General features: G+C 52.8%; 1 protein-coding gene across 4 annotated transcripts in view; it reads right to left on the bottom strand.

Moving 5' to 3' along the window:
- LOC138651858 (germ cell-specific gene 1-like protein) overlaps nucleotides 1–14,586 on the bottom strand; it is a 212,386-nt gene that overhangs the window by 155,873 nt on the left and 41,927 nt on the right. The window lies entirely within an intron of this gene.

Below are 14,586 nucleotides of genomic sequence, written 5' to 3'. Positions count from 1 at the left end.
GCTGCGCCTGTGCATCCGCCCTGCTAGAAACAACGCCCCTCGTTGTCATATTTATTTTGTCAGCGAGGGTGTGGTTTATGGGCACGAGCAGTGCATATGTTCGCCTGTCTTAACTCATCTCCTTCCGCCTTCTTCAGACTGTGCGGCCTCCTGGCCGTGGTAGGCGATAAGGGATCAGCTGAGGCCGCCCAGTCTGGAGCAGGTGTAAGGACATGTGTAAGCGGCAAACCTATTTACTGCACAAGGCCACGAATCCCAGCCACGCAGTGTGATTTTTTGAAAACACACTGTGGGTCTGGGATTCATGTCCATCGCTAACCGCAATGGCCGACATGAAATGAGGTCAGAAGACAGGAAGCGCTCACAGCGCATGGCCAAGGGATCACAATAGCGCAGACTCCTGTACAGCAAACAACGCTCAGGAATCTGCGCCCAGTACCTAGGTGCAAATTTTGACACCTGTGCTGCGTCTCGTTAAAAAGACAAGTCACGCCTCCACAACTGTTTGACAGTATAATGGGCTAAATAGTGTACGTGTTTTAGTCAGCGTGTGCAAAGAGCAAAATTAAATAGAGCAACCTTTGACTTGTGCATCATTAATGCTGTTCAAGGTGTGGCTCTTGTACCTTGCAACACCTGAGGGGGGGGGTTAAAGGTAACCTTTGAAATTGGTTCAACTAGGCTTCGGCCTACACTCTGCTCCTCTACTCCTCCTGCTGACCCTGGGCTCAAACACCGCTAGTTTTTGCCCGGAACTGCTAGCTGCACAGAGAAAAACACCGGCCAATGTGTTAGTGGGGTTCAGCAACGCCAGCTGTTCCCCTGCTGTGTAGTCGGCAACGTGTCCAGCACAAGCCACGCTGGCACAACAGAACAAAAGCTGCCACCAGTGCAGGCTTCGGCCTACACTTTGCTCCTCTCCTCCTCCTGCTGACCCTGGGCTCAAACAACGCCAGTTTCTGCCCGGACATGCTAGCTGCACAGAGAAAAACACCAGCCAATGTGTTAGTGGGGTTCAGCACCGCCAGCTGTTCCTCTGCTGTGTAGTCGGCATCGTGTCCAGCACAAGCCACGCTGGTACAACTGACCAAAAGCTGCCACCAGTGCAGGCTTCGGCCTACACTTTGCTCCTCTCCTCCTCCTGCTGACCCTGGGCTCAAACAACGCCAGTTTCTGCCCGGACATGCTAGCTGCACAGAGAAAAACACCAGCCAATGTGTTAGTGGGGTTCAGCACCGCCAGCTGTTCCCCTGCTGTGTAGCTGGCAACGTGTCCTGCAAACGCCACGCAGGCACATGAACTGAAATTGAAGGGAGCCTGCCCCCCACCCCCCCAGGTGTTTCTATGTATAACAGCCACCTTGTACAGCAGTACTGCTGCATTTGTACAAGGTGGCTGACTTTTTCTCCTTGCACACGTGGAACTCAACAAGTACAAAATGTGTCTCATTACAGACCATTACAATGTCCCTGAGGTGTGACTTTCCTTTTTAATGACACGCAGCACCCCCATTGTTAGCGCTGCCCGTCTCCTGACATCATTGGTTGGCTGGCTGTGCCTGTGCGTCCCCCCTGCCCGACACAACGCCCCCCGTTGTCTCATATATTTTGACTGCGAGGGTGTGATTGATGGGCACGAGCAGTGCATATGTTCCCCTGTCTTCACTCCCCTCCTTCCGCCTTCTTCTGACTGTGCGGCCTCATGGCCGCGGCATGCGATAAGGGATCAGCTGAGGCCGCCCAGTCTGAAGCAGGTGTAAGGACATGTGTGAGCGGCGAACATATTTACTGCACAAGGCCACGAATCCCAGCACCGCAGTGTGACTTTAGGAAAAGCCACTGTGGGTCTGGGATTTATGGCCATCGTTAACCGCACCGGCCAACATGAAATGAGGTCATGAGACGGCCTGCACTAACAGGGTATTGCCAAGGGATAACACAAGAGCGCAGTTTCCTGTACTGCAAATAACAACGGTAAGGAATCTGCGCACAGCACCTAGGTGTAAATTTGTACACCTGTGCTGCGTCTCCTTAAAAAGACTAGTAGTCACGCCTCCACTACTGTTTGACAGTATAATGGGCTAAATAGTGTACGTGTTTAATTCAGCGTGTGCAAGGAGCAAAATTAAATAGAGCAACCTTTGACTTGTGCATCATTAATGCTGTTCAAGGTGTGGCTCTTGTACCTTGCAACACCTGAGGGGGGGGGTTAAAGGTAACCTTTGAAATTGGTTCAACTAGGCTTCGGCCTACACTCTGCTCCTCTACTCCTCCTGCTGACCCTGGGCTCAAACACCGCTAGTTTTTGCCCGGAACTGCTAGCTGCACAGAGAAAAACACCAGCCAATGTGTTAGTGGGGTTCAGCAACGCCAGCTGTTCCCCTGCTGTGTAGTCGGCAACGTGTCCAGCACAAGCCACGCTGGCACAACAGAACAAAAGCTGCCACCAGTGCAGGCTTCGGCCTACACTTTGCTCCTCTCCTCCTCCTGCTGACCCTGGGCTCAAACAACGCCAGTTTCTGCCCGGACATGCTAGCTGCACAGAGAAAAACACCAGCCAATGTGTTAGTGGGGTTCAGCACCGCCAGCTGTTCCTCTGCTGTGTAGTCGGCATCGTGTCCAGCACAAGCCACGCTGGCACAACTGACCAAAAGCTGCCACCAGTGCAGGCTTCGGCCTACACTTTGCTCCTCTCCTCCTCCTGCTGACCCTGGGCTCAAACAACGCCAGTTTCTGCCCGGACATGCTAGCTGCACAGAGAAAAACACCAGTCAATGTGTTAGTGGGGTTCAGCACCGCCAGCTGTTCCCCTGCTGTGTAGCTGGCAACGTGTCCTGCAAACGCCACGCAGGCACATGAACTGAAATTGAAGGGAGCCTGCCCCCCACCCCCCCAGGTGTTTCTATGTATAACAGCCACCTTGTACAGCAGTACTGCTGCATTTGTACAAGGTGGCTGACTTTTTCTCCTTGCACACGTGGAACTCAACAAGTACAAAATGTGTCTCATTACAGACCATTACAATGTCCCTGAGGTGTGACTTTCCTTTTTAATGACACGCAGCACCCCCATTGTTAGCGCTGCCCGTCTCCTGACATCATTGGTTGGCTGGCTGTGCCTGTGCGTCCCCCCTGCCCGACACAACGCCCCCCGTTGTCTCATATATTTTGACTGCGAGGGTGTGATTGATGGGCACGAGCAGTGCATATGTTCCCCTGTCTTCACTCCCCTCCTTCCGCCTTCTTCTGACTGTGCGGCCTCATGGCCGCGGCATGCGATAAGGGATCAGCTGAGGCCGCCCAGTCTGAAGCAGGTGTAAGGACATGTGTGAGCGGCGAACATATTTACTGCACAAGGCCACGAATCCCAGCACCGCAGTGTGACTTTAGGAAAAGCCACTGTGGGTCTGGGATTTATGGCCATCGTTAACCGCACCGGCCAACATGAAATGAGGTCATGAGACGGCCTGCACTAACAGGGTATTGCCAAGGGATAACACAAGAGCGCAGTTTCCTGTACTGCAAATAACAACGGTAAGGAATCTGCGCACAGCACCTAGGTGTAAATTTGTACACCTGTGCTGCGTCACCTTAAAAAGACTAGTAGTCACGCCTCCACTACTGTTTGACAGTATAATGGGCTAAATAGTGTACGTGTTTAATTCAGCGTGTGCAAGGAGCAAAATTAAATAGAGCAACCTTTGACTTGTGCATCATTAATGCTGTTCAAGGTGTGGCTCTTGTACCTTGCAACACCTGAGGGGGGGTTAAAGGTAACCTTTGAAATTGGTTCAACTAGGCTTCGGCCTACACTCTGCTCCTCTACTCCTCCTGCTGACCCTGGGCTCAAACACCGCTAGTTTTTGCCCGGAAATGCTAGCTGCACAGAGAAAAACACCAGCCAATGTGTTAGTGGGGTTCAGCACCGCCAGCTGTTCCCCCGCTGTGTAGCCGGCATCGTGTCCAGCACAAGCCACGCTGGCACAACCGACCAAAAGCTGCCACCAGTGCAGGCTTCGGCCTACACTTTGCTCCTCTCCTCCTCCTCCTGCTGACCCTGGGCTCAAACACCGCTAGTTTTTGCCCGGAAATGCTAGCTGCACAGAGAAAAACACCAGCCAATGTGTTAGTGGGGTTCAGCACCGCCAGCTGTTCCCCCGCTGTGTAGCCGGCATCGTGTCCAGCACAAGCCACGCTGGCACAACCGACCAAAAGCTGCCACCAGTGCAGGCTTCGGCCTACACTTTGCTCCTCTCCTCCTCCTCCTGCTGACCCTGGGCTCTAACACCACTAGTTTTTGCCCGGACATGCAATCTGCACAGAGAAAAACACCAGTCAATGTGTCAGTGGGGTTCAGCAACGCCAGCTGTTCCCCTGCTGTGTAGCTTGCAACGTGACCTGCAAACGCCACGCAGGCACATGAACTGAAATTGAAGGGAGCCTGCCCCCCACCCACAGGTGTTTCTATGTATAACAGCCACCTTGTACAGCAGTACTGCTGCATTTGTACAAGGTGGCTGACTTTTTCTCCTTGCCCACGTGGAACTCAACACGTACAAAATGTGTCTCATTAGAGACCATTACAATGTCCCTGAGGTGTGACTTTCCTTTGTAATGACACGCAGCACCACCCTTGTTAGCGCTGCCCGTCTTTTGACATCATTGGTTAGCTGGCTGCGCCTGTGCATCTCCCCTGCTCGAAACAACGCCCCTCGGTGTCTTATTTTTTTGGACAGCGAGGGTGTGATTGATGGGCATGTGCAGTGCATATGTTTGCCTGTGTTCACTCATCTCCTTCCGCCTTCTTCAGACTGGGTGTCCTCATGGCCGCGGCAGGCGATAAGGGATCAGATGAGGCCGCCCAGTCTGAAGCAGGTGTAAGGACATGTGTGAGCGGCAAACATATTTACTGCACCAGGGCACGAATCCCAGCACCGCAGTGTGATTTTTTGAAAACACACTGTGGGTCTGGGATTCATGTCCATCGCTAACCGCAACGGCCAACATGAAATGAGGTCATAAGACAGGAAGCGCTCACAGCGCATGGCCAAAGGATCACAAGAGCGCAGACTCCTGTACAGCAACTAACAACGCTCAGGAAGCTGCGCCCATGCAAAAAGGTGTTGTTTTCGACACCTGTGCTGCTTTTCTTTAAAAAGACAAGTCACGCCTCCACTACTGTTAAACAGTATAATGGGCTAAATAGTCTACGTGTTGCATTCAGCTTGTGCAAGTAGACAAATTAATAGAGCAACCTTTTACTTGTGCAGCATTAATGCTGCAGAAGGAGTGGCTCTTGTACTTTGTAACACCTGAGGGGGGGTTAAAGGTAACCTTTGAAATTGGTTCAACTAGGCTTCGGCCTACACTCTGCTCCTCTCCTCCTCCTGCTGACCCTGGGCTCTAACAACGCTAGTTTTTGCCCGGAAATGCTAGCTGCACAGAGAAAAACACCAGCCAATGTGTTAGTGGGGTTCAGCACCGCCAGCTGTTCCCCCGCTGTGTAGCCGGCATCGTGTCCAGCACAAGCCACGCTGGCACAACCGACCAAAAGCTGCCACCAGTGCAGGCTTCGGCCTACACTTTGCTCCTCTCCTCCTCCTCCTGCTGACCCTGGGCTCAAACACCGCTAGTTTTTGCCCGGAAATGCTAGCTGCACAGAGAAAAACACCAGCCAATGTGTTAGTGGGGTTCAGCACCGCCAGCTGTTCCCCTGCTGTGCAGCTTGCAACGTGACCTGCAAACGCCACGCAGGCACATGAACTGAAATTGAAGGGAGCCTGGCCCCCACCCCCAGGTGTTTCTATGTATAACAGCCACCTTGTACAGCAGTACTGCTGCATTTGTACAAGGTGGCTGATGTTTTCTCCTTGCCCACGTGGAACTCAACACGTACAAAATGTGTCTCTTTGAGACCATTCCACTGTCCCTGAGGTGTGACTTTCCTTTCTAATGATACGCAGCACCCCCCTTGGTAGCGCTTCCCGTCTTCTGACATCATTGGTTGGCTACTTGCGCCTGTTCGTCCGCCCTGCCTGAATAAAATGCTCCTCGTTGTCTTAATTATTTTGACTGCGAGGGTGTGATTGATGGGCACGAGCAGTGCATATCTTCGCCTGTCTTAACACATCTCCTTCCGCCTTCTTCAGACTGTGCAGACTCATGGCCGCGGCATGCGAGAAGGGATCAGCAGAGGCCGCCCAGTCTGAAGCAGGTGTAAGGACGTGTGTGAGCGGCCAAAATATTTACTGCTCAAGGCCACGAATCCCAGCACCGCAGTGTGGCTTTATGAAAAGACACTGTGGGTCTGGGATTTATGGCCATCGTTAACCGCACCGGCCAACATGAAATGATGTCATAAGATGGGCAGCGCTAACAGGGCATTGCCAAGGGATAACACAAGAGCGCAGACTCCTGTACAGCAAATAACAACGCTCAGGAAGCTGCGCCAAGCACCAAGGCGTTATTTTGGACACCTGTGCTGCGTCTCATCAAAAAACCAAGTCACGCATCCACTACAGTTTGACTGTAGAATGGGGTAAATTGTGTATGTCTTTCATTCAGCGTGTGCAAGTAGACAAATTAATAGAGCAACCTTTCACTTGTGCAGCATTAATACTGCACAAGGTGTGTCTCTTGTACTTTGTAACACCTGAGGTTTCCTTTGAAATTGGTTCAACTAGGCTTCGGCCTACACTCTGCTCCTCTCCTCCTCCTCCTGCTTCAACACGGGCTCTAACATCGCTAGTTTTTGCCCGCAAGTGCTAGCTGCACAGAGAAAAACACACGCCATTGTGTTAGTGGGGTTCAGCAACGCCAGCTGTTTCCCCAGTGTGTAGCCGGCAAAGTGTCCTGCAAACGCAACGCAGACACAAAGCTGCCTCCAGTGCAGGCTTCGGCCTACACTCATCTCCCCCTGCTTACCCTTTGCTCCAACACCGCTAGTTGGGGCTCTAGGAAGACAATCTTTAATAGGCAAGGCAACGCATCTGGGTTCCAGCACCGCCAGCTGGTTCTCGGCAGTGTTCTTGTCACAGGTACTCCCTCGTGCCAAGCCTGGTTTCAGCACCGTCAGCTGTTTCCGGGTTGTGTCAACTTCACTGAGACGCCTATGCTTGCCCCGTCGTGGTGCGGTCGAGTTAGCCAACTCCAGGGTGCCTCCAGTTTAGGAGCTTCCTATGTGGGCTGCGTGAACTGGTAGTCAAGGCTGGTTCTGTAGTGCCAGTAGGCCCAGCTCCCCCTGTAGGACTGTTGGGGTTCGGTAACTGCGGCTGCCTCGCGGCCTAGCTGTTCTCTCCTCTCCTGTGGACCTTCGGGTCCACCACCTGGTTCCAGCACCGTCAGCTGGTTCCGGGCCGAACCTTTGGCTTAGGTGCCTCCTCCTGGGTATCCGAGTTCCGCCAACGCCAGGCGGTCCTTGGTAGTGCTTTTAAGCGCGGGCACCTACAGCTTAGTAACCGGGTTCCAGCACCGTCAGCTAGTCCTCGGTCGTGCCATTGGCTCTTGCACACTGGGGCAACGCATCCGGGTTCCAGCACCGCCAGCTGGTTCTCGGCAGTGTTTTTGTCACAGGTACTCCCTCGTGCCAAACCTGGTTTCAGCACCGTCAGCTGTTTCCGGGTTGTGTCAAGCTCACTGAGACACCTATGCTTGCCTCGTCGTGGTGCGGTCGGGTTAGCCAACTCCAGGGTGCCTCCAGTTTAGGAGCTTCCTATGTGGGCTGCGTGAACTGGTAGTCAAGGCTGGTTCTGTAGTGCCAGTAGGCCCAGCTCCCCCTGTAGGAGTGTTGGGGTTCGGTAACTGCGGCTGCCTCGCGGCCTAGCTGTTCTCTCCTCTCCTGTGGGCCTTGGGGTCCACCACCTGGTTCCAGCACCGTCAGCTGGTTCCGGGCCGAGCCTTTGGCTTAGGTGCCTCCTCCTGGGTATCCGAGTTCCGCCAACGCCAGGCGGTCCTTGGTAGTGCTTTTAAGCGCGGGCACCTACAGCTTAGTAACCGGGTTCCAGCACCGTCAACTGGTCCTCGGTCGTGCCATTGGCTCTTGCACACTGGGGCAACGCATCCGGGTTCCAGCACCGCCAGCTGGTTCTCGGCAATGTTTTTGTCACAGGTACTCCCTCGTGCCAAGCCTGGTTTCAGCACCGTCAGCTGTTTCCGGGTTGTGTCAAGCTCACTGAGACACCTATGCTTGCCTCGTCGTGGTGCGGTCGGGTTAGCCAACTCCAGGGTGCCTCCAGTTTAGGAGCTTCCTATGTGGGCTGCGTGAACTGGTAGTCAAGGCTGGTTCTGTAGTGCCAGTAGGCCCAGCTCCCCCTGTAGGACTGTTGGGGTTCGGTAACTGCGGCTGCCTCGCGGCCTAGCTGTTCTCTCCTCTCCTGTGGGCCTTGGGGTCCACCACCTGGTTCCAGCACCGTCAGCTGGTTCCGGGCCGAGCCTTTGGCTTAGGTGCCTCCTCCTGGGTATCCGAGTTCCGCCAACGCCAGGCGGTCCTTGGTAGGGCTTTTAAGCGCGGGCACCTACAGCTTAGTAACCGGGTTCCAGCACCGTCAGCTGGTCCTCGGTCGTGCCATTGGCTCTTGCACACTGGGGCAACGCATCCGTGTTCCAGCACCGCCAGCTGGTTCTCGGCAGTGTTCTTGTCACAGGTACTCCCTCGTGCCAAGCCTGGTTTCAGCACCGTCAGCTGTTTCCGGGTTGTGTCAACTTCACTGAGACGCCTATGCTTGCCCCGTCGTGGTGCGGTCGAGTTAGCCAACTCCAGGGTGCCTCCAGTTTAGGAGCTTCCTATGTGGGCTGCGTGAACTGGTAGTCAAGGCTGGTTCTGTAGTGCCAGTAGGCCCAGCTCCCCCTGTAGGACTGTTGGGGTTCGGTAACTGCGGCTGCCTCGCGGCCTAGCTGTTCTCTCCTCTCCTGTGGGCCTTGGGGTCCACCACCTGGTTCCAGCACCGTCAGCTGGTTCCGGGCCGAGCCTTTGGCTTAGGTGCCTCCTCCTGGGTATCCGAGTTCCGCCAACGCCAGGCGGTCCTTGGTAGTGCTTTTAAGCGCGGGCACCTACAGCTTAGTAACCGGGTTCCAGCACCGTCAGCTGGTCCTCGGTCGTGCCATTGGCTCTTGCACACTGGGGCAACGCATCCGGGTTCCAGCACCGCCAGCTGGTTCTCGGCAGTGTTTTTGTCACAGGTACTCCCTCGTGCCAAGCCTGGTTTCAGCACCGTCAGCTGTTTCCGGGTTGTGTCAAGCTCACTGAGACACCTATGCTTGCCTCGTCGTGGTGCGGTCGGGTTAGCCAACTCCAGGGTGCCTCCAGTTTAGGAGCTTCCTATGTGGGCTGCGTGAACTGGTAGTCAAGGCTGGTTCTGTAGTGCCAGTAGGCCCAGCTCCCCCTGTAGGACTGTTGGGGTTCGGTAACTGCGGCTGCCTCGCGGCCTAGCTGTTCTCTCCTTTCCTGTGGGCCTTGGGGTCCACCACCTGGTTCCAGCACCGTCAGCTGGTTCCGGGCCGAGCCTTTGGCTTAGGTGCCTCCTCCTGGATATCCGAGTTCCGCCAACGCTAGGCGGTCCTTGGTAGTGCTTTTAAGCGCGGGCACCTACAGCTTAGTAACCGGGTTCCAGCACCGTCAGCTGGTCCTCGGTCGTGCCATTGGCTCTTGCACACTGGGGCAACGCATCCGTGTTCCAGCACCGCCAGCTGGTTCTCGGCAGTGTTCTTGTCACAGGTACTCCCTCGTGCCAAGCCTGGTTTCAGCACCGTCAGCTGTTTCCGGGTTGTGTCAACTTCACTGAGACGCCTATGCTTGCCCCGTCGTGGTGCGGTCGAGTTAGCCAACTCCAGGGTGCCTCCAGTTTAGGAGCTTCCTATGTGGGCTGCGTGAACTGGTAGTCAAGGCTGGTTCTGTAGTGCCAGTAGGCCCAGCTCCCCCTGTAGGACTGTTGGGGTTCGGTAACTGCGGCTGCCTCGCGGCCTAGCTGTTCTCTCCTCTCCTGTGGACCTTCGGGTCCACCACCTGGTTCCAGCACCGTCAGCTGGTTCCGGGCCGAGCCTTTGGCTTAGGTGCCTCCTCCTGGGTATCCGAGTTCCGCCAATGCCAGGCGGTCCTTGGTAGTGCTTTTAAGCGCGGGCACCTACAGCTTAGTAACCGGGTTCCAGCACCGTCAGCTGGTCCTCGGTCGTGCCATTGGCTCTTGCACACTGGGGCAACGCATCCGGGTTCCAGCACCGCCAGCTGGTTCTCAGCAGTGTTCTTGTCACAGGTACTCCCTCGTGCCAAGCCTGGTTTCAGCACCGTCAGCTGTTTCCGGGTTGTGTCAACTTCACTGAGACGCCTATGCTTGCCCCGTCGTGGTGCGGTCGAGTTAGCCAACTCCAGGGTGCCTCCAGTTTAGGAGCTTCCTATGTGGGCTGCGTGAACTGGTAATCAAGGCTGGTTCTGTAGTGCCAGTAGGCCCAGCTCCCCCTGTAGGACTGTTGGGGTTCGGTAACTGCGGCTGCCTCGCGGCCTAGCTGTTCTCTCCTCTCCTGTGGACCTTCGGGTCCACCACCTGGTTCCAGCACCGTCAGCTGGTTCCGGGCCGAGCCTTTGGCTTAGGTGCCTCCTCCTGGGTATCCGAGTTCCGCCAACGCCAGGCGGTCCTTGGTAGTGCTTTTAAGCGCGGGCACCTACAGCTTAGTAACCGGGTTCCAGCACCGTCAGCTGGTCCTCGGTCGTGCCATTGGCTCTTGCACACTGGGGCAACGCATCCGGGTTCCAGCACCGCCAGCTGGTTCTCGGCAGTGTTCTTGTCACAGGTACTCCCTCGTGCCAAGCCTGGTTTCAGCACCGTCAGCTGTTTCCGGGTTGTGTCAACTTCACTGAGACGCCTATGCTTGCCTCGTCGTGGTGCGGTCGAGTTAGCCAACTCCAGGGTGCCTCCAGTTTAGGAGCTTCCTATGTGGGCTGCGTGAACTGGTAGTCAAGGCTGGTTCTGTAGTGCCAGTAGGCCCAGCTCCCCCTGTAGGACTGTTGGGGTTCGGTAACTGCGGCTGCCTCGCGGCCTAGCTGTTCTCTCCTCTCCTGTGGGCCTTCGGGTCCACCACCTGGTTCCAGCACCGTCAGCTGGTTCTCGGAAGTGTCTTTTGCTCTTGTACCTTCTGCTCCCCATCCTGGTTCCAGTACCGTCAGCTGGTTCCGGGCAGAGCCTTTGGCTTAGGTGCCTCCTTCTGGGTATCCAAGTTCCACCAACGTCAGGTGGTCCTTGGTAGTGCTTTCAGGCACGGGTACCTCCTGCTTAGTAACCGGGTTCCAGTAACGTCAGCTGGTCCTCGGTAGTTCCATTGGCTCTTGGACCTTCGGCTACCCATCCGGGTTCCAGTACCGTCAGCTGGTTCTCGGCAGTGTCTTTTGCTCTTGTACCTTCTGCTCCCCATCCTGGTTCCAGTAACGTCAGCTGGTTCCGGGCAGAGCCTTTGGCTTAGGTGCCTCCTTCTGGGTATCCGAGTTCCGCCAACGTCAGGCGGGCCTTGGTAGTGCTTTTTAGCACGGGTACCTCCTGCTTAGTAACCGGGTTCCAGTAACGTCAGCTGGTCCTCGGTAGTTCCATAGGCTCTTGAACCTTCGGGTAGCCATCCGAGTTCCAGTTCCATCAGCTGGTTCTTGGCATTTTCTCAGCCTTCTTGTACCTTCTGCTACATTTCCAAGTTGAAGACCCTAACGTCGACGACCCGGAAGACCACCCCGATGACGACGACCCGGAAGACCACCCCGATGACGACGACGACGACGGCGGAGACGACGACGGCTGAGACGACGACGGCGGAGATGACGACACTGGAGACGACGACCCTGGAGACGACAACATGGAAGACCGAGAAGCAGAAGAACAAGAGGCTGCAGAACAAAGAGCAGAAGAACATTAAGCATAAGACTTAATATCAGAGCAAAAGATATTATCTAAATTATATGCAGAAGAAGACTAAGCAGTGTATGGGGGTGAGTCCGTTCCTCCTCGTGGTGCCCCTGGATAAAGCCTGATGCTGCAGGCCAAACTGAACGCGGACAAATGTAACTTTTGTGACTGGCAGAACGGAAGGTGTAATCTTCAAACTTTTATAGATAACAACTACGGGAATGCCTGTCACAAATGAGAATATGATGAAGAAGTAGGATAGGAAGAATAATAACAGTGGAATAAAAAGAATATGTAGAATAGGAAGAATAATAATAGTTGAAGAAAATGAATATGAAGAATGTAATAAAAAAAAAAAAATAGGTAGAAGATGAAGAAGAAGATGAATAAGGTGAAGAAGTTGATGTCAAAGATGTTGATGATGATGAAGATGAAAGTGTGGGAAAAGGAAAAAAAAGAAGGGGAAGGTCGTGGAATAGTGAAACATCAATATCTGACAAAATAAAAAAAAATTTACATAGTCAATATCTTTTTCAATCCGAACGTCTTTAAAAAAAAAAAAAATCATGCTATTCTATTTGATTGGACTAATCCTCATTGCCTTTAATGTCTCCGCCACCTCCCCCATACATCCTACATTATTCTTAGTTGTTTTCCTTCATGTAGAATGAACCTACAAGGAAAGAAAGGGTTTATTTTAATTCCGATATTTTGGTCCCATTGACTTGCATTGGGATCGGGTATCGGTATCGGCGATATCCGATATTTTTTGAATATCGGCCGATCCAAACCGATACCGATACTTTCCGATATCGGAAGGTATCGCTCAACACTATCACCGAGCAATCGGAGCTTCTCTGCGACAAAACCGCCCCCGCTCCAATCTCGGAAGCATCAACCTCAACTTGGAAAGGAAGCGAAACATCAGGCTGACGCAACACAGGAGCAGAAGAAAACCGGCGTTTAAGTTCCTGAAAGGCCTCCACAGCCGCAGGAGACCAATCAGCAACATCAGCACCCTTCTTAGTCAAATCCGTCAAAGGCTTAACAACACTAGAAAAATTAGTTATAAAACGACGATAGAAATTAGCAAAGCCCAAGAACTTCTGCAGACTCTTAAGAGATGCAGGCTGCGTCCAGTCACAAATAGCCCGAACCTTGACGGGATCCATCTCAATAGTAGAAGGGGAAAAAATATACCCCAAGAAAGAAATCTTCTGGACTCCAAAGAGACACTTTGAGCCCTTTACAAACAAGGAATTATCCCGCAGGACCTGAAACACCTTCCTGACCTGCTGAACATGAGACTCCCAGTCATCAGAAAAAACCAAAATATCATCCAAATACACAATCATAAATTTATCCAGATATTCACGGAAAATATCGTGCATAAAGGACTGGAAGACTGAAGGAGCATTAGAAAGTCCGAAAGGCATTACCAAATACTCAAAATGGCCCTCAGGCATATTAAATACGGTTTTCCACTCATCACCTTGCTTTATTCGTATAAGATTATACGCACCCCGAAGATCAATCTTAGTGAACCATTTAGCCCCCTTAATGCGAGCAAACAAATCAGTCAACAAAGGCAAAGGATACTGATATTTTACGGTAATCTTATTCAAAAGACGATAATCTATACAAGGCCTCAAGGACCCATCTTTTTTGGCCACGAAAAAAAAACCTGCTCCCAAAGGGGACGAAGATGGACGGATATGTCCCTTTTCCAAGGACTCCTTAACATAATCCCGCATAGCAGTATGCTCTGGCACTGACAGATTGAACAAACGACCTTTAGGAAATTTACTACCAGGAATTAAATCTATAGCACAATCGCAATCTCTGTGAGGAGGAAGCGAACTGAGCTTAGGCTCCTCAAAAACATCCCGATAATCAGACAAAAATACAGGAACCTCAGAAGGAGTAGATGAAGCGATAGAAATCGGAGGTGCATCATCATGAACCCCCTGACATCCCCAGCTTAACACAGACATTGTTTTCCAGTCAAGGACTGGATTATGAGTTTGTAACCATGGCAGACCAAGTACTAGAACATCATGTAAATTATACAATACCAGGAAGCGAATCACCTCCTGATGAACGGGAGTCATACGCATGGTCACTTGTGTCCAGTACTGAGGTTTATTCATAGCCAAAGGTGTAGAGTCAATTCCCTTCAAAGGAATAGGGACTTCCAGAGGCTCAAGACTAAACCCACATCGCTTGGCAAATGACCAATCCATAAGACTCAGGGCAGCGCCTGAATCTACATAGGCATCGACGGAAATGGATGATAATGAGCAAATCAGAGTCACAGACAGAATGAACTTAGACTGTAATGTACTAATGGCAACAGACTTATCAACCTTTCCTGCGCGTTTAGAGCATGCTGATATAACATGAGCTGAATCACCACAATAAAAGCACAACCCATTTTTCCGCCTATAGTTTTGCCGTTCACTTCTAGACTGAACTCTATCACATTGCATTGTCTCAAGTGCCTGTTCAGAAGACACCGCCAAATGGTGCACAGGTTTGCGCTCCCGTAAACGCCGATCAATCTGAATAGCCATAGTCATAGACTCATTCAGACCCGTAGGCGCAGGGAACCCCACCATAACATCTTTAATGGCCTCAGAAAGGCCATCTCTGAACTTTGCAGCCAGGGCGCACTCATTCCACTGAGTAAGCACTGACCATTTCCGAAAT

This window comes from Ranitomeya imitator, chromosome 10 (assembly GCF_032444005.1).
Source record: "Ranitomeya imitator isolate aRanImi1 chromosome 10, aRanImi1.pri, whole genome shotgun sequence".
In the NCBI taxonomy this organism is placed as follows: domain Eukaryota; kingdom Metazoa; phylum Chordata; class Amphibia; order Anura; family Dendrobatidae; genus Ranitomeya; species Ranitomeya imitator.
Note: the sequence above shows the minus strand (reverse complement) of the source record. Positions and strands in the feature narration are given on the sequence as shown.